Below are 18800 nucleotides of genomic sequence, written 5' to 3'. Positions count from 1 at the left end.
GGCTACAACATTTAGCAATACTTAACTAATGGCTTGACATAAGAGAAAAAAGTTCTAATAGAAGGAAGAAAAATTGTTAAATATTCCTATTATCCATGAATATCCTCAGAGTTCACAGGCCCAGCTCCTCTACAAGGTTTTTTAGGGATCTTCTCTTTTCTCAACCTGCTTTTATTTATCCAATCACAAAAGGCTATTTATTTTTACGAATCACCAAATGAATAATGTTTTATTGATCTAAGATGGGTATGTTTTACCAAGTTTTCTTAGGCCTTCTTGAATTTTTTTTTTTTTAAGTAGAGGCTTGAACTCACAACCCTGATATCAAGACCTGAGCTGAGATTGAGAGTCAGATGCTTAACCAACTGAGCCACCCAAGTGCCCCAGGCCTTCTTTAATTTAAATACTAGCTATCTTTGTCACTCCTTGTCAGTCTTTGGTTAAAGGAATTTACTAACTCAGTGATACTCTAATTCGAGCCTTTTCCCCTAATCACACAACATTAGTGTTCTCACACTGTATTGTTTACCTCTTTTCCAATACTCATCTTCACAAGTAGGTATGCTGCAGTACATCAGTTTATATGATTTTAAATAAAACCAGTATTTCCCCAATACTTGAAAAACTATCACATTGAGAACAAGGAACTGAACAGTTAGATGAAAACAAAACCAAAAACCAAAAAACTATATTCATTACTCATAACCCTGTTAAATATGAGCTGAAAAAAATTATAACCCAAGATGTTTTTTTCAGATAACTTAAAATGTTTTATTTTTTCATTCTTATTTGAGAGAAAATATTATTTCTGAGTCTCAAGTATGTGTGAGTGATCTGAGAGGCAGAATGTCTACAAACATGGTTGACTTGCACTGAGCACTGTGAAGCCACATTCCATTATCTCATGAGGGGTGGATAAATGCTGACACTTTGGATCACCAAATCCCTTGAGGAACAATCATTCTATTTTCCAGTATTAGCAATACTTTCCATATTTTCTCAAAATACATGGCTACATAAACAAAGAGACTGGATTAGAGAAAATTAAATTTACATTAAGCTTGGTATCACTATAAAGGGATTACTGGTATATTAGTTTGGAAATACTCATGATATGAATTACACAAACAATGTGGGATTTATAATCATGTGAATTATACTTAAAGTTACCAAACAGACTCTTAACAAAGCAACAAGCAAGAAGAAAAAAAAATTTAAGTAAGTACTACACCCATCGTGGAGCCCAACACAGAGCTTGAACTCATTACACTGAGATCAACACCTGAACTGAGATCAAGAGTCAGATGCCTAATCAACTGAGCCACCCAGGCGCCCCAAGAAGGAAGAAATTTTTAAAGAGAAGTCAAAGGTCAAAGTTTTCTGCTTAAAGCTGAATAACCCTTGGGTAAATAAAGCATATCTATATGCTCTGGGTCTAACCAATCTTTTCTTTTTCTTTTTTTTTAAACATTCTGTGGAATAGAGACTCTATTGTCCAAACATGACTTGTCCCTCTGTGAAAGCTGAGCCTTCCAGGGTGGACAGTTGGCAACATTGTATCTGACCCTCACAGGGCACAAGCCAGTTCCTAAAGGGAGTCAGATCTTCAAGAAGCCTCATGTGTCTTAAAGACTAAAGATGTGTGTTGGCCATAAATAGGCACAGGAAGATCCAAATTGTTCTTACCATCTTAGAAAAGTGGAAAGTAGCATTACAAATAAATCATGGCATACAATTTATAGGCTCATCTAGAAAGGATAATTAGTAAAAGGCAGAGAATTAATAGACAATATCCATGTGGTCTGCTCTTACTTAAAAAGTACCAACTATGTGCTAAGGAACAACATCTGCTTGGTAGGATACAACATCCACATGTAACCCTCATAATGTCACTTTACCTTGTTCTTTCAGCCAATTGTATTAAGTTTCTAACTACCTACCCAATATGCTTAAAACACATTCATTTTACTGGCTCATCTTGGGAGTTTTGAAATGATATTCATTACAGATACTGTAAAAATATAAACATTTGCCAGTGGGTGCCACAGCTTAACCCCGTTAAGATGGTAAGAACATATTAGCTAATTCTAACATCAGGCCAGGAATTATGGGTACTAATTAAACTAAAACATCGGTTACTCACAGATGTGGTAGAGTAAAACTGATGCTTGGCAGCCTATGACTCTTCATATTGATGTACTAAGTATCATTTTTTCTTTATTTCTAAACTTTCCAGGTGAAATGACATCAGTTCCTTGTTTCATTTTGACTTATACAAAAGACGGACACAAAGTCAAATTTAGACAAAGGCTTGACAGTTTCTTATAAAGTAAAAGGTGTGCCTATTACATCCAGTAATCCCATGCCAAGGTATTTACATAATAAAATGAAGACATATGTCCATAAAAAGACTTGTACAAAAATAGTCACAGCAGTTTTAAGCATGACTGCCAAAAACGGAAACAACTCAGACGTCTATTTAAAGGAAATTGGATAAACAAATTGGGAAATACTGACAAAAACAGAATACTATTCAGCAATAAAAAGGAGCAAACTAATGATACATGCAACACTAGGACCAATCACAATGACATTACATTGAATTTAAAAGAAGCCAGTCACAAAAGAGTTCATACTATATGATTCCTTGTATATGAACATTTGGAAACTAATCTATGGTAAAAAAAAAAAAAAAAACAAAACAAAAAACAAAAAACAAAAAAAAAAAAAACCAGAAGAATGGTTTCCTCTTCAGGGGGTTAGGAGTAACCAGGGAGGGACATGCTATTACAGAAATGTTCTATGTCTACATTGGGGTGGGGGGATGCTACAGTTTGTCAAGCCATTTGCCAAAACTTTACATTTAATAAACATGCACTCCAATTCTATCTCAGGGAAGCTATAGCTAAAATAAGAGTAGGAAAAGTGAAAAAGAGAGAGAATAGCAGAATGTTAATAGCTTTGAAGCTGGGTGATATATACAAGGGGGTTCATTATGCTATTTTGTTTACTTGGTTTTTATTTGAAATTTTCCAAAGAAAAAGGTTTTAAAATTATGCTAAAAGTCTATTTAATGATGTGAGAAAGAAGTTATATTTTGCTGAGTAGAAAAACACAATATTGAATGGCCCATGCTTCTACTGTTGGACAAATATTTGCCTACCCATAAAACACTGGGAGATTTTATACAAAACTGTTAACAACTTTGAATGGGGGTATAAGATCCAGGTGTCTTATGTTTTTCTTTCTTTCTAGCTGTTTCTGATTTTTTTTAATTGAACACATATTAGTTTTTCAATTAAAAAAAATAGGCCATAGGGGTACCTGAGTGCTCAGTCGGTTAAGCGTCCGACCTCAGCTCAGGTCATGATCTCATAGTTCGTAAGTTTGAGCCCTGCATTGGGCTCTCTGCTGTAGGCAAAGAGCCAGCTTTTGATCCTGTCCTCTACTCTCTCTGCCTCTCACTAGCTCATTCTCTCTCTCTCACACACACACACAAAATAAATAAATAAAATTTAAAAAAAAAAGAAAGAAAAATACACAGTAAATGTTACGTTAAAAAAAATAACCAAGATGGGAATGCAATCTGGTGTAGACACTCTGGAAAACAGTATGGAGGTTCTTCAAAAAACTAAAAATAGAACTACCCTATGACCCAGCCATTGCACTACTAGGCATTTATCCACGGGATACAGGTGTGCTGTTTCAAAGGGACACATGCACCCCCATGTTTATAGCAGCACTATCAACAATACAAAGTATGGAAAGAGCCCAAATGTCCATCGATGGATGAATGGATAAAGAAGATGTATATACATACAATGGAGTATTACTCGGCAATCAAAAAAATGAAATCTTGCCATTTGCAACTACGTGAATGGAACTGGAGGGTATTATGCTAAGTGCAATTAGTCAGTCAGAGAAAGACAAATATCATATGACTTCACTCATATGAGGACTTTAAGAGACAAAACAGATGAACATAACGGAAGGTAAACAAAAATAATATAAAAACAGGGAGGGGGACAAAACAGAAGAGACTCATAAATATGGAGAACAAACTGAGGGTTACAGGAGGGGTTGTGGGAAGGGGATGGGCCAATTGGGTAAGGAACACTAAGGAATCTACTCCTGAAATCATTGTTGCACTATATGCTAACTAATTTGGATGTAAATTTTAAAAAATACAAAAAAAAAAAAAAAAAAAACAAGAACAACAATGGAAAAAAATTAAAAGTATTGTTCCTAGATACTCTCAAACAATAAGAAAAGAGGGGAAAAGAGCGACCAGGACCCTTGGATAAAACCTGCCTCATAGGCTAAGAGGATTCTTGGTATTGTAATTTGGCAATACTTCCTTCATCAAAGAGAAAGAGGAACATGATAAAATGTAAAACCTTTGGTGGTTTGGTTCCTAAGATAAATTTCATATAAAAACAAGAGAAAGTAATAACAGCAAGAGATATTCTACAAAGTCTTTCTTGGTCATGAAAATTTTTTCTGTGCTTGCTATTTTATAATAATTTTATCAACAAATAGGGAAAACACCTCCTCACACCATCCCCACAAAGACCACAAGTGAATTAAGAGAAAAACATTGAAAAGATGTTATCCAGGGAGCTTAACTTTAAGTAATCTTCTTTTAAGAAAGGGGTCCTCACTGTCTGGATTATGAAAATAATTTCTTTTTTAAAAAAATATTTATTTGGGGAGGGAGCCTGGGCAGCTCAGTCAGCTGAGATCTCACAGTTAGTGAGTTCGAACGCCACGTCAGGCTCTGTACTGACAGCTCAGAGCCTGGAGCCTGCTTCAGGTTCTGTGTCTCCCTCTCTCTTTCCCCTCTTCCACTCACACGTGTGCATGCTCCCTCTCTCTCTCAAAAATATACATTAAAAAAATTTTTTTCTTTTTTTTTTTTTTTTTTTTTAATTTTTTCCCAACGTTTTTTATTTATTTTTGGGACAGAGAGAGACAGAGCATGAACGGGGGAGGGGCAGAGAGAGAGGGAGACACAGAATCGGAAACAGGCTCCAGGCTCCGAGCCATCAGCCCAGAGCCTGACGCGGGGCTCGAACTCACGGACTGCGAGATCGTGACCTGGCTGAAGTCGGACGCTTAACCGACTGCGCCACCCAGGCGCCCCTAAAAAAAATTTTTAGTATTTATTTTTGAGAAAGAGAGAGAGAGAGAGTGCAGGGGAGTGGCAGGGGCAGAGAGGGAGAGAGAATCCCAAGCCGGTTCTGCGCTGTCAGCATGGAGCCCAACTTGGAGCTCCACCTCACAAACCATGCTATCATGACCTGAGCCAAAATCAAGAGTTGGACACTTAACCAACTGAACCACCCAGGTGCTCCTAGCATTGACTATATTCTTTATGCTATGCTTTTTATTCCTGTGACACATTCATTCCATAATTGGAAGTCTGTATCTCCCACTCCCCTTCACCCATTTTGCCCATTCCCCCATACTCCTCCCCTCTGGCAACCATCAGTTTGTCCTCTGTAATTATAGGACTGATTCTGCTTTTTGTTTATTAAAAACATGGGCAGAGGATCTGAGTAGACATTTTTCCAAAAAAAAAAAAAACCATACAAATGGCCAACAGACACATGAAAAGATACTCAACATTTCTAATCATCAGGGAAATGCAAATCAAAACCCAATGAGATATCACCTTAGACCTGTCAGAATGGCTAGTATCAAAAACACAAGAAACAAGTGTTGGCGAGGATGTGGGAAAAAAGGAACCCCCATGCATTGTTGGTAGAAATATAAATTAGCATAGCCACTGAGGAAAACAGTATAAAATTTCCTCAAAAAATTAAAAATAGAAATACAATATGATCCAATAATTCTACTACTGGGTATTTGCCCAAATAAACAGAAACACAAATTCAAAAAGATATATGCATGCACCCCTATTTTTATTGAAACATTATATGCAACAGCCAGGATGTGGAAGCAGCCTGAGTGTCCATCAACAGACAAATGGATAAAGAAGATTTAATACACACACACACACACACACACACACACACACACACCGAGGATATTACTCGGTCATAAAAAAGGATAGACTATTTTTAAGAGCAGTTTTAGGTTCACAGCAAAATTGAAAGGCAGGTACAGAGATTTCATATACTTTCTGCCTGCCTCCCACACACATATAACCTCCTCCACTATCAATATCCAGCACCAGGACAGCACGCTTGTTACAATTGATGAATATACACTGACTCATCATTATTACCCAACATCCATATTTTACATTAGGTTTCAGTCTTGGTGTTGTATATTCTATGGGTTTTGACAAATGTATATCATATATATACATATACATATGTGTGTGTGTGTGTGTGTGTGTGTGTGTGTGTGTGTATAGGCATGAATCCACCATTATTGTATCATTCAGAATAATTTCATTATCTTAAAAATCCTCTGTGTTCCACCAATTCATTCTTCCTTTCCCCACTAACTCCTGGCAGCCATTGATCCTTTTGCTGCCTTCATGGTTTTGCCTTTTCCAGAATGTCATATAATTGGAATCATACAGTAAGCAGCCTTTTCAGATTGGCTTCTTTCACTTAATAATTTGCATTTAATATTCTTCCATGGCTTTTCATGGCTTTACAGATCAATTCTTTTTAGTATTGAATAATGTTCCATTGTCTGGATGTACCACAGTTTATTAACTCATTCATCTACTGACGTGTGCTTCCAGGTCTGGCACTTATGAATAAACCTGCTACAAACATCAGTGTGCAGGTTTTGTGTGGACATAAGTTTTCAATTCCTCCGGCTAAATACCAAGAATTGCAATTGCTGGGTTGTATGGTAAGAGTAGGTTTACTTTTTCAAGAAACCAACAAGCTGTCTTCCAAAGTGTCTGTACCATTTTGCATTCCCACCAACAAGGAATGCGAGTTCCTGTTGCTGTACATCCTTGTCACCATTTGGTGTTATCAGTGCTCTGGATTTTGGCCATTTGAATAGATGTGTAGTGGTATCTTGTTGTTTAAATTTGCAATTCTGTGGTGCAACGCATAATGTTGTCCTTTTTATGTACAAATCACAGATATACAGTATATCTGTAATATTAAATTTTCAAGGGGGTAGGAGAACAACTAGGTTGTTCCTTAAGTGGGCAATAATGAGATTTTTAAAAAATTAATAACTGGCCTGGTGGTTAGAGAGGCAGCATGAGGAAAAAGACACAGGACAGAAGAGAGGGCTATCTCATGCTGAAGGCCTAGGACCTGGCATCACAGGGAGTCTGAGCAACTATATATAAGGTACTGGCATAAAACTCAGTATGGAGAGCAGAGCAGAAGTTAATTTTCATAACTTGATTGTATTACTCAGGGTTCTACAGAGAAACAGAACCCATAGGATAGATAGATAGATAGATAGATAGATAGATGTGTGTGTATATATATATATATATATACATATATACATACATAATATATAAATATGTAAACATTAAAAATTTTTTTTAATGTTTATTTATTTTTGAGATGGAGAGAGAGATTGAGACAGAGCACAAGCAGGGGAGGGGCAGAGAGGGAGACACAGAATCCAAAGCAGGCTCCAGGCTCCAAGCTGTCAACACAGAGCCTGATGTGGGCCTCGAACTCAGGTGCTGTGATCATGATCTGAGCCAAAGTCAGGTGCTCTACCAACTGAGCCACCCAGGTGCCCCAATACATAAACATTTAAACACACACACACACACACATACACACACACACACACACACACACACACACACACACAGAAAGAGAGAGAGAGAGTCACATTATTTAAGGTCTCTGTGCTTCAGCTTCTTCTGCTATAAAATGGAGATGATAATAGCATCTACCTCAGAGGATTGTTGTGAACAGTAAGTGCATGATAAATGTTTAAAAACCATGTAAAAACAATGTGAATCAACAGTGGAATGTGGAAACAAAAAGCTAACTGAGCACGCACAATAAATGCTAGTAGCACTTGGTGTTAATTTTTTAAATGGTGACTATTTTTGTCACTCTCACTCAGGTAATTCTCTACCTAACCTGGATACTGACCTTAAAAAGATAAATGTCTGGGGCGCCTGGGTGGCGCAGTCGGTTAAGCGTCCGACTTCAGCCAGGTCACGATCTCGCGGTCCGTGAGTTCGAGCCCCGCATCAGGCTCTGGGCTGATGGCTCGGAGCCTGGAGCCTGTTTCAGATTCTGTGTCTCCCTCTCTCTCTGCCCCTCCCCCGTTCATGCTCTGTCTCTCTCTGTCCCAAAAATAAATAAAAAACGTTGAAAAAAAAAAATTAAAAAAAAAAAAAAAAGATAAATGTCTGGAAAGAGCGCAAATGTCTATCGACGGATGAATGGATAAAGAAGATATGGTATATGTATACAAGGGAGTATTACTTGGCAATCAAGAAGAATGAAATCTTGCCATTTGCAACTATGTGGATGGAACTAGAGAGTATTAGACTAAGCAAAATTAGTCAGTCAGAGAAAGACAAATATATGACTTCACTCATATGAGGGCTTTAAGATGCGAAACAGATGAACATAAGGGAAAGGAAGCAAAAGTAACATAAAAACAGGAAGGGGAACAAAACATAAGAGACTCTTAAATATGGAGAACAAACAGAGGATTACTGGGGTTGTGGAAGGGGGGATGGGCTAACTGGGTAAGGGCCACTAAGGAATCTACTCCTGAAATCATTGTTGTACTATATGCTAACTAACTTGGATGTAAATTAAAAAAATAAATTAAATTTTAAAAAAAAGATAAATCCCTGCCATGTGGCCATCTAACCCTGATCTGCCCTACAGAACTAACCTAGATATCTTAGCATTTATAGGGAGCTCAAAGAGTCCCTGTAAGCCATTTCTTCATACTTGAAAACAGAGATGGATGATGAGTCCACTGTGGAAGGCCAATGAAATACCAGCATAAGCTCTTCTCTACCCGGAGCTCCACAAGCTTTCAAGAGCAATAAAACTCATTATTCCTAAGTATTCCAGATACTCAGAGTATCTGGGAGTTTGTCTGTAGCCAAGACAATAGGGCTCTCTGCAGTCCTCAAAACTCTCAAGTAAAGAAGAGATTTTAAATTTTGGATTTTTGACCAAACAGACCAGACTGTGGTGGAGCAATGACTTACCAAAAAACCATTTCAGAGAGAAAAGGCACTTCTATAAACTCAGATCTAGGAAAACAAAACTGAAATCAGCTTCCTTCCCCCACCTGCCAGTTTTCAACACGCTCATTTCTGAGACACACCCTGGAGTTTCCGAGCCAAGTGAGAAGCAGAGGATAAATAAACTTTCGTAAAAGCTAGAATGAAGAAAATATTTTTCTCTAACATTGAAGGAGGAAGGAAACACAAGATATTAGATGTTCTCTGCACTGAAATACATGATTTTCCCCTCATTTATGTAGAAGAAATTTGCAAGACAATCTGGGTTAAGTATAATATCTACTATTAATATTATTGTTACTATCACAGCATTTCGTTGAACAGGGAGGAATCTACTTTTCTGTTAGAGGATTGAAATATACCCCAAAACAAAAACAATATTTTGAGCCTAGAAATTCTAGACTATTCATTGCTGTGACAGGAGTCTGCTTTGTATTAGTTGAAAAATGAGTCATAACATTCCAGAAAAGATGTCATTGAAAACAAGAGGCATTTTTATTGATGAAATCCCCCAAGGCATTAGCAGTATCTTCAGAAATAACATATGATGAAAATTTAAAAATGTACTTTACATTAATCAAACATATCTTCCACCATCTACTCTAAGGAGTAGGCATCTGCCATAAAATAAAACTCAGATGTTAGTGTCAGGTGATATATAGAGAGTGACAGACAGAGGCAGAGGCAGACAGAGACAGAGACAGACAGACTACCACAGGAAGTCCTTGAAATTATGGCAGCTTTCTGTTCCTGGTAAAAATCCTAGGTTTATGTCTAACTTCCCCCAAAGGAACAAGGTGCAAGAGAGTATAGGGAGGGGGGTTACATTTCTCAATAAAGGCCTGATTTTCAACTGTCTTTAAAAAGCTAGCAAACCCTACAATTAACACTACAATTAATAAATATATGTGTGTGGGGGGGCGGGGCAGAGGGGGTGGCACTGGGTCACTCAGTTGGTTAAGCGTCTGACTCATGGTTTCCGCTCAGGTCATGATCTCATGGTTGGTGGGTTCGAGCCCCATATCAGGCTCTGCGCTGACAGTGCAGAGCCTGCTTGGGATTCTCTCTCTTCCTCTCTCTCCTCCCCTCCCTCACTCACACTGTCTCTGTTTCTCTCAAAAACAAATAAACTTAAAAATATATATATGCAGTTATGTAACAAATTGTGTTTCCTTTTTTTATACTCATTGCTGAGCTCAGAACTAAAATTTCAGGCCATTATAGTAAAGCATATATAATTGAAAACAATTATTTTAGACACTAACTTTACTCCATGTTTTCACCTTTCTTTCCCCTCTTACTTTTCTGCCATTAGCCTTCCCCCGATTTTGTTACCCGAGGGCTTTTGTATATGTGTGATCCCATATCACTTTCTAAACTATGCAATAAGCCATTTCTGGAACAAGGGATGGTATAAAGAGATCACGACTATGTGAAATAACGAATGGTGGCATAAATGGAGAAAACTCAGATGTTAGCAGTCATTCTTCCAGTATATATTCACCCAGGGTGTCATCTTCAACAATTTTTTGAAAAATTAAGTTATTGAAACATACTCCTATCAAGACTCTGACAAAGCCTATAAGATAAGCCATGTGAAAGTGAAAGCTGTTTGATCACAATGTAAAGATCCATAATCTGGTAGAGAAAATCATCGAAAGTCATTCTTTTTTCACTTGTTCACATTCCCGACCATTTAGGACTAGCTTCCCACCTCCCAACTCTTATATGAGAACCTGGCTTTTCATTTGTACATGTGTATGGTGTGCAGCTTGTGCATAAGGGCTGAGCTTGTATAACTGTGACAGAAAGTCAGAGAGACCCCCAAGAGAAGTATACTGGCAGGATGGGGCAAGAGATTAGGCATGGCGAATTCAGGAGCCTCAGCATAGCTGGCATCAGAGTGATCAAGAACTCCTGATTTAAGTGTTACATTGGTGTGGGTGCAACCAAAGTGAGCTGCACTTTTACAGGGTGGAGTAGATGGCACATAGTGGATCTCATGGATACATGAAAATGACTTAGACAGTAGAGTAACTGGAGGAGAGTCTGGTAAAAAGACATTGAATCAACAGTGACATGTGAAACCAAAAGCTTTCCCATAATCTGAGGCTGCAGTTGTAATTCTCCAATGAAACTTTTAGACTTCACATGCCCAGAATTGAATTAATCACTACCCTTGATTGCTAATACACCTTCATTTTTTTTAATGCAAGTACCTCTTTTACTCATCTGTTTATCATGTATCTTGAGGCATCATTTCCTTTCAAATGAAGTATAATGTTTATGAAAGGAGCAAATCATAAGGGTACAGCTCTATGAAATTTTTATGTGTATTCATCAGCATAACCAGTAACAAGATCCACACATAGACATAAATATTTTTATCCTATCAGTTTTCCTTGTGTCCCTTCCCAGAAAATATCTTCCTCCCAAAGGTAACCACTACTTTGACTTCTGCTGCAATAAATTAATTTTGCCTGTTCTTAAACTTCGTATAAATGAAGTCCTACAATGTTTTCTATTGTTACTGGCTTCTTTCACTCAACATCAGACATGCGAGATTCATCCATGTTGTTGCCTGTAACACTCTAATCTGTTTCTTTATAATTGCTGAGTCATAGGATCAGTGTACATTTAACTTTATTGAAACTGAATTGTTTCCAAAATTGGCTGAAACAATTTATATTCCTACTAACAATGTGTGAGAGTTCTACTGACTCCACCTTGCCACCAACATTTGGTATTGTCAGTCTATAATTTCAGCCATTCTTCTGAATAGTATTACCTCATTGTAGTTTTATTTTGCATTCCCATAATGCTTAAAGATTTGGGAGCACTTCTAGATTCCAATCCATCATATCCACTCATGTGACTGTCAAAAGCCCCACTGGTTTCTCTTCCTCCCAGTAGGCCAACTCTGATTCTCAACTCCAGCCCAGAATCAGCAAATGCTTCCCTAGCAAGGGATCTTCCCTCTCTGGCATTTTAGCTCATCCAGTCCTTATCATCAAGTCTAGCTACAACTGTATAATAACTTCAAAAATAACTTTTATAATTTATCTGATTTTTTTTTATTTGTTGCAGTGGGAGTGTTGGTGGCCTGCTGTGTTCTATGATATCACATGGGTAAGTGGGAACTTTTCCATTTCTTCTTGGGACATTTTTGATAAGTTATATTTTTCAAGGAATGTTTTCAATTTATTTCAGTCTTCATATTTATTCAAAGTTGTCTGCAATTTCCTCTAATCCTTAGAATTTTTACAGCATGTGATATTGGTTAGTTTTGTCATCATTTTTAGTTCTTGGTTACTCTTCACAGGTGTGTCAATTTTATTATTCTTTTTTAAATGTTTTTATTTATTTTTGAGAGAGAAAAACATAACGCAAGAGGGAGAGGGGCAGAGAGAGAGGAAGACACAGAATCCAAAGCAGGCCCCAGGCTCCGAGCTGTCAGCACAGAGCTTGACTTGGGGCTCGAACTCACCAACTGTGAGGTCATGACCTGAGCTGAAGTCAGATGCTTAACAGACTGAGACACCCAGGCGCCCCAATTTTATTACTCTTTATCAAGGACAACTTTTGGGTTTCTTTGATTCTATTATAATTTTTGTTTCTATTTCATAGATTTCTGTTCTCATCTTTATTTTCTCCTTCCTCTACTTCCTTCAAGTTTATTCTATTCTTCTCTGAATTTATTCAGTTGATATTTAGTTCATTCAATTGAAAGATTTTCAGTCCTTCTTCTAATTTTATAAAAGCATTTAGGCCCTAAATATCTCTCCAAGTATTGTTGACACTGTATCTTTCAAGTTTTCAAATGCAGCTCGCTTGCTTGCTTGCTTGCTTGCTTGCTTTTTCTCTTTCTTTCTTTTAGAAAGAGAGTGCGCATGCAAGGAGGGGAGAGGGGCAGGGAGAGAGAGAAAATATTTTTTATTAACTTTTTAAAAAAATTTATTTATTTATTTTGAGAGAGAGTTGGGGGCAGAGAGAGGAGAGAGAGAATCCTAAGCAGGCTCCACACTGTCAGCATGGAACCCAAAGCAGGGATCAAACTCATGAATTGTGAGATCACAACCTGAGAAAGTTAAGAGTTGGATGCTTAACCAACTGAGCCACCCAGGTGCCCTAAGAGAGAATCTTAAGCAGGCTCCACGCTCAGTTCAGAGCCCGACACAGGGCTCAATCCCACGACCCTCGTGGGATCATGACCCAAGCCAAAATCAGGAGTTGGACGTTCAATTGACTGAGCCACCTAGGTGCCCCCAAGTGCAGCATTTTAAATAAAAATTGTATATATTTAAAGTGTTAAATATTTAAAATCATATTTAAAATCATGTTGTCATGATGAGTTAATATGCATATACGTAGTGAAATGACTATGACAGTCAAGCTAATTAAATATCATCCATCTCTTCACAGTTACCATTGATTGTGTGTGATAAGTGTACTTGAAATCTATCTCTTAGATTTCAGTGTTCAATACGGCATTATTAGGTACAGTTTTCATGCTTGTACATTAGCTCTCTAGCTTATACATCCTGGAGAACTGCAAATTTGTACCCTTCGACCTATATCTGCCCATCTCTTCCCCCTCCAGCCCCTGGTATCCATCATTCTATGCACTTTTACCTTGTTTTGTTTTGTTTTTAGAGTCCACATAAAGGTGAGATCAGACAGTATTTATGTTACTCTTTCTGGCTTATTTCACTGAGCCTAATGTCCTCCAGGTTCATCCTTGTTGTCACAATGGCAGGATTTCCTTCTTTCTCATGGCTGAGTAAGATATAGCACATCTTCTTTATCCATTCATCCACTGATGGACACTAAAGTGGCTTCCATATATTGACTATTGCAATGAGCGTGGGGGTATAGATGTCTCTTCAAGATCTTGATTTCATTTCCTTTGGATATATACTTAGATGTGGGATAGGTGGATCATATGGTAGTTCTATTTTTTATTTTTTGAGGAAGCTCCATACTTTTTTTCATAGTGATTGGACCAATTTACATTCCCAGCAACAGTGCATGAGGATTCCCTTTTCTCCACCGCTTCACCAACACTTGTTATCTATTGTCTTATTTCTTTTTCTTTTTCTTTTTTTTCCTACCATGGTTCTGGGGCAGGCCGTATGCCTGGGTCCATGGGAGCCAATCTAGAGTTTGGGTCTTATGGGACCTGGCCCACATTGGGGCAAGTTGAGAGTCTAAGTCCACAGGATCTGGCCCGGTACCGGAATGAGGCAGGAACCTGGGTATGTGGAAACCCACCTGGGTCTACAGGGACTTTGCTATTAGGATTAATATTACATTATAAAATGAACTGGGAAATATTCCCTCTTTTACTGCTTTCTAGAAGAGATTGTGTAGAATCAGTGTTAATTATTTAAATGTCCAATAGAATTCTCCAGTGAACCTATCTAGGCCCGGAGATTTTTCTTTGGGGGAGTGTTTTTTTTTTTTTTTATTAAAAATCGAATCTTCTATAAAGTTATGGGACTATGCAAAGGATCTATTTCATATTGAGTGAGTTGTGGAAGTTTGTGGTTTTTGAGAAATTCGTCCATTTTAATTGAGTTGTCCAATTTATGTGTTTGAAGCTGTTCATAGTACTCCCATATTGACCTTTTGATGTCTACAGGGTTTTAAATAATACCGTTTCATTTCAAGTGTTGGTAAATTGTGTCTGCTCTTTTTCATTCTTTGTCAGTTTTGGTAGAGGTTTGTCAATTTTAATGATCTTTTTTAAGAAAGCAAATATTTGTTTCATTGATTTTCTCCATTATTTTTCTATTTGCAATTTAATTAGTTTCTGCTCTTATCTTTATTATTTCCTTCCTTCTGCTTGCTTTGGGTTTATTTTTCTCTTCTTTTTCAAGCTCTTCTAGATTTTTGAAGCAAGAGCTTACATGATTTTTCTTCAACTTTTCTTTTCTAATATACACATTTATCACTAGAAATTTTCCTTTCAACACTGCTTTAACTGTGCCCCACAAATTTTGTTATGTTGTATTTTCATTTTCACTCGTTGCAACATATTTTTTAATTTCACTTGAGACTTTTCTTTGATCCATGAATTATTTAGGAATGTGTTGTTTTAGTGTTCAGCAATTTTCCTCTTAATTTTCTGTTACTAAATTACTAATAAGATTCTATCATGATGGGCAAACATATTCTGTATGATTTCAGTTCTTTAAATTGTTGAAATTTGTTTTATCATTTATCTTGTGCACTTGAAAAGAATGATATTCTGCTGTTGTTGGATGAACTATCCTATAATTGTGGTTTGGAAGGTATTGGTTGATGGTGTTAAATTCTTCCATATCCTCAGTTATATTCTGTCTAGTTGTTCTATCAATTGTTAAGAGAAAAGTATTGAAATATCCAACTATAATTGTGGGTTTGTCTAAGATAGTAAGTTCTATCACTGTTTCCTTCAACTTCCTTCTTTGATGCATACACTTTTAGGATTGCTATGTCATCTTGTTAGATTGACTTATCATTATATAATATTCCTCTGGTTATTTTTTTCTCTGTAGTCTACAATCTTTATCTGACATTAATATAGCCATTCTTGTGTTCATTACATATCTTTATCCATATTTTCACTTTCAACCTGTCTATATTATGTTTCGAGTGAGTATCTTACAAAAAGGATATAGTTGGGTCATATTTTTAATTCACTCTACTAATTCTGCCTTTTAATTTCTATATGTAGGCAATTTATATTTAATATAATTATTCATATGTTGGGACTTATATCTACCTTTTTTTTTTTCTGTTTGTTCTCTCTGGTTTTCATTTCTCTGTCTTATTTTCCTGACCTCCTATGGTAACTTGAAATTTTTTTACAATTCCACTTTTATCTACAGTGTTTTTGAGTGTATAATTTCATATAGCTTTTTCTAATAGTTGCTCTAGATGCTACATTATACATACATAACTTTCAACAATCTAATGGTGTTATTTTACCAGCTTGAATGAAGTGGAAAAAATCTTACTTCCGTTTTCACCCCCTTACCCTATCCCACTTATAATTATCCATATATATCGTTATCTTAAATATGGCCACTACATACATTTAGAACCATATCAGACAGTGCTTCAATAATCAAACATAATTTAGAAAACCAAACAAGGACAGCTTATTATATTTACTAACATTTTCACTTAGTGTATTCTTTTTTCCTTCCTAATGTTTCAAGGTTCCTTCTCTTATCATTTCCTTTCTGTTTGGAGAGATTCCTTTAACCATTCTTCTAAGGTAAGTTGTGTAGATTATACCATTTAACATTCTTATCAACAGTGCATAAGGGGTCCCTGCAGTTTCTCAATACCGTAACCAAGACTCATCATTTACTGTTTTTTAATAGCAGTCATCATAATGGATGTGAAATGATACATCATTGTGATTTAGGTTTGCATTTCTCTAATGATTAGTGATGTTGGTCATTTCCATATACTTGCCTGGCATTTGTTTATCATCTTTGGAGAAATGTTTATTCAAGTCCTTGACTATTTTTTAATTGGGTTATTTGTGTTGTTGAATTGTAGGAAGTTTTTTTATATATATTCTGGATATTAACCCTTATCAAATATATTTGCAAATTATTTTGCAAATATTTTCTCCTATCCCATAGCTTGTCTTTTCATTCTGTTAATTGTGTTTTTTGCTGCACAGTGTTTGAATTTAATATAGTCCTACAAAAGGCTACTTTTAAAGTCCTACTTTAAATCTAAAGCAATTTTCCCCTTCCACTCTTTTTCTCTTTCCAATTTATTTTATTTTTATTTTTTTTAATGTTTACTTTTGAGACAGAGATAGAGCACAAGCCGGGAAGCGGCAGAGAGAGAGGGAGACACAGAATTTGAAGCAGGCTCCAAGGTCTGAGCTGTCAGCACAGAGTCTGAGGTGGGGCTCGACCTCGCTAATGGTGAGATCATGACCAGAGCCAAAGTCAGACGCTTAACTGACTGAGCCACCCAGGTTCTGCTTCCCAATTTTTTTTAAATGTGAGCATCTCAATCTCTATAGGCTAAATTATTGAAAGAAATTTCACCTCACTTTTTTTAGAAGGCATTACATCTTCTAGGTTTCTGGTTGTCATAGTGTTGTAAAGAAGTGAAATTTCTGCCAATTTTGCATATCTTTGCCTATTTGGCATTAATATAGATGTAAGGTATATTTTATTCACTCTCTATGCATACAGGAGTTATTAACCAAAAAAATAATAGGCTTAACTTTGGGCCATTGCTGTGTCACCTTTATGTCTGGAAAGGAAGGTAAATCCAAATCTGAATTTGTGTCTACCACTCTGAGGCAATATTCCTATGTATTATATCACAGAAGTGGGCATATATTATCTACTTGCCATAATTCCCCAGGCTTGTCTTCTCTGTTTATATGATTTATTCCATGATGGTTTCACTGGAATGGTTCACATTTTTTTTTGGAGCCATTTTTGGATCATACTTAGAGCTGACTATCATTATTTGGAATTTATTTTTTCTAACCATTAGTATGTTTCCATAACTCAGATTGCCACAATTTTCCAGATGTGAGATTTCCAATTTGTAGATCAAATAGCAATTATTAACCAGAAATCAGTCGTTATCTATTATTATGTGAAAGATCACTCTGATATAATAGTAGTCTCCAAGATCACTACCCAGGAAGCTATCTCAGAAGTCACGGAACAAAATGACTCACAGATCAAATTAAGATGCTTAAGGCAAATACCTTATTAAATCAATTAAAATACACAACAAAAAGTAGAGGTGAAGAGATGGGTAACATGCTTTGGATAAGGCACAAGATGGGTAGAAAGATCTTATTACCTGAGTTATGCAAGTTCATATATCCTCTCTCTGCTATATCAGCATTCTCCACTGATTGTGTAATTTTGAGAACCAGAGTTGAGGTCTGTCCAAGGCAGTTCCACAGCGGGAGACACCCTGGGTTGATACATACATTTGCTCTAATCAGAGAGATGCAGAGGGACACATATGCCTGACCACAGCTATAGCTCATCAATTAGCCTGACAAGCAGCTGTAGATCTTGCTTGTGTTCCTTGAGTAGAGGGTACAAGGGATCAGAATGGGTATCACCACTGGGTGACCCAATTATGACCTCAAAGTATCAAATGCTTCATGTGTGTTATGAATATTTGATATCTATTTGGTCCTTCTATTCCTTCCTATGTTTAACACTCATATGCTCTATTTACTTTATCTACATCTATCATAATATAATTCACAAACCATTTGCTTCTATACTTAGTTTCTATGTCCTCCTTACTTCATTCAACCTTCTCTATTTAGTTTCACACATCCTTTGTTTCTCTTATTTTCCACAGCTGAAATGAATATTTTTTAAAGTTTATTTACTTATTTTGAGAGAGAGACAGAGACAGAGACAGAGACAGTGTGTGAGTGGAGGAGGGTCAAAGAGAGAGGGAAAGAGAGAATCCCAAGCAGGCTCTGCACTGTCAGCACAGAGCCCAACATGGAGTTCAATCTCACAAACCATGAGACTATGACCTGTGCCGAAATTGAGTTGGACGTTCAGCCCACTGAGCCACCCAGGTGCTCCTGAATTGAGTATTTTTAAAT

The 18800-nt window shown here is 36.8% G+C and overlaps 1 long non-coding RNA gene across 2 annotated transcripts in view; it reads right to left on the bottom strand.

The window, feature by feature from the left end:
* The window catches only part of LOC132679176 (uncharacterized), a 103381-nt gene that overhangs the window by 60978 nt on the left and 23603 nt on the right, over positions 1–18800 (bottom strand). The window lies entirely within an intron of this gene.

This window comes from Panthera onca, chromosome A2 (assembly GCF_046562875.1).
Source record: "Panthera onca isolate mPanOnc1 chromosome A2, mPanOnc1 haplotype 2, whole genome shotgun sequence".
NCBI lineage: Eukaryota > Metazoa > Chordata > Mammalia > Carnivora > Felidae > Panthera > Panthera onca.
Note: the sequence above shows the minus strand (reverse complement) of the source record. Positions and strands in the feature narration are given on the sequence as shown.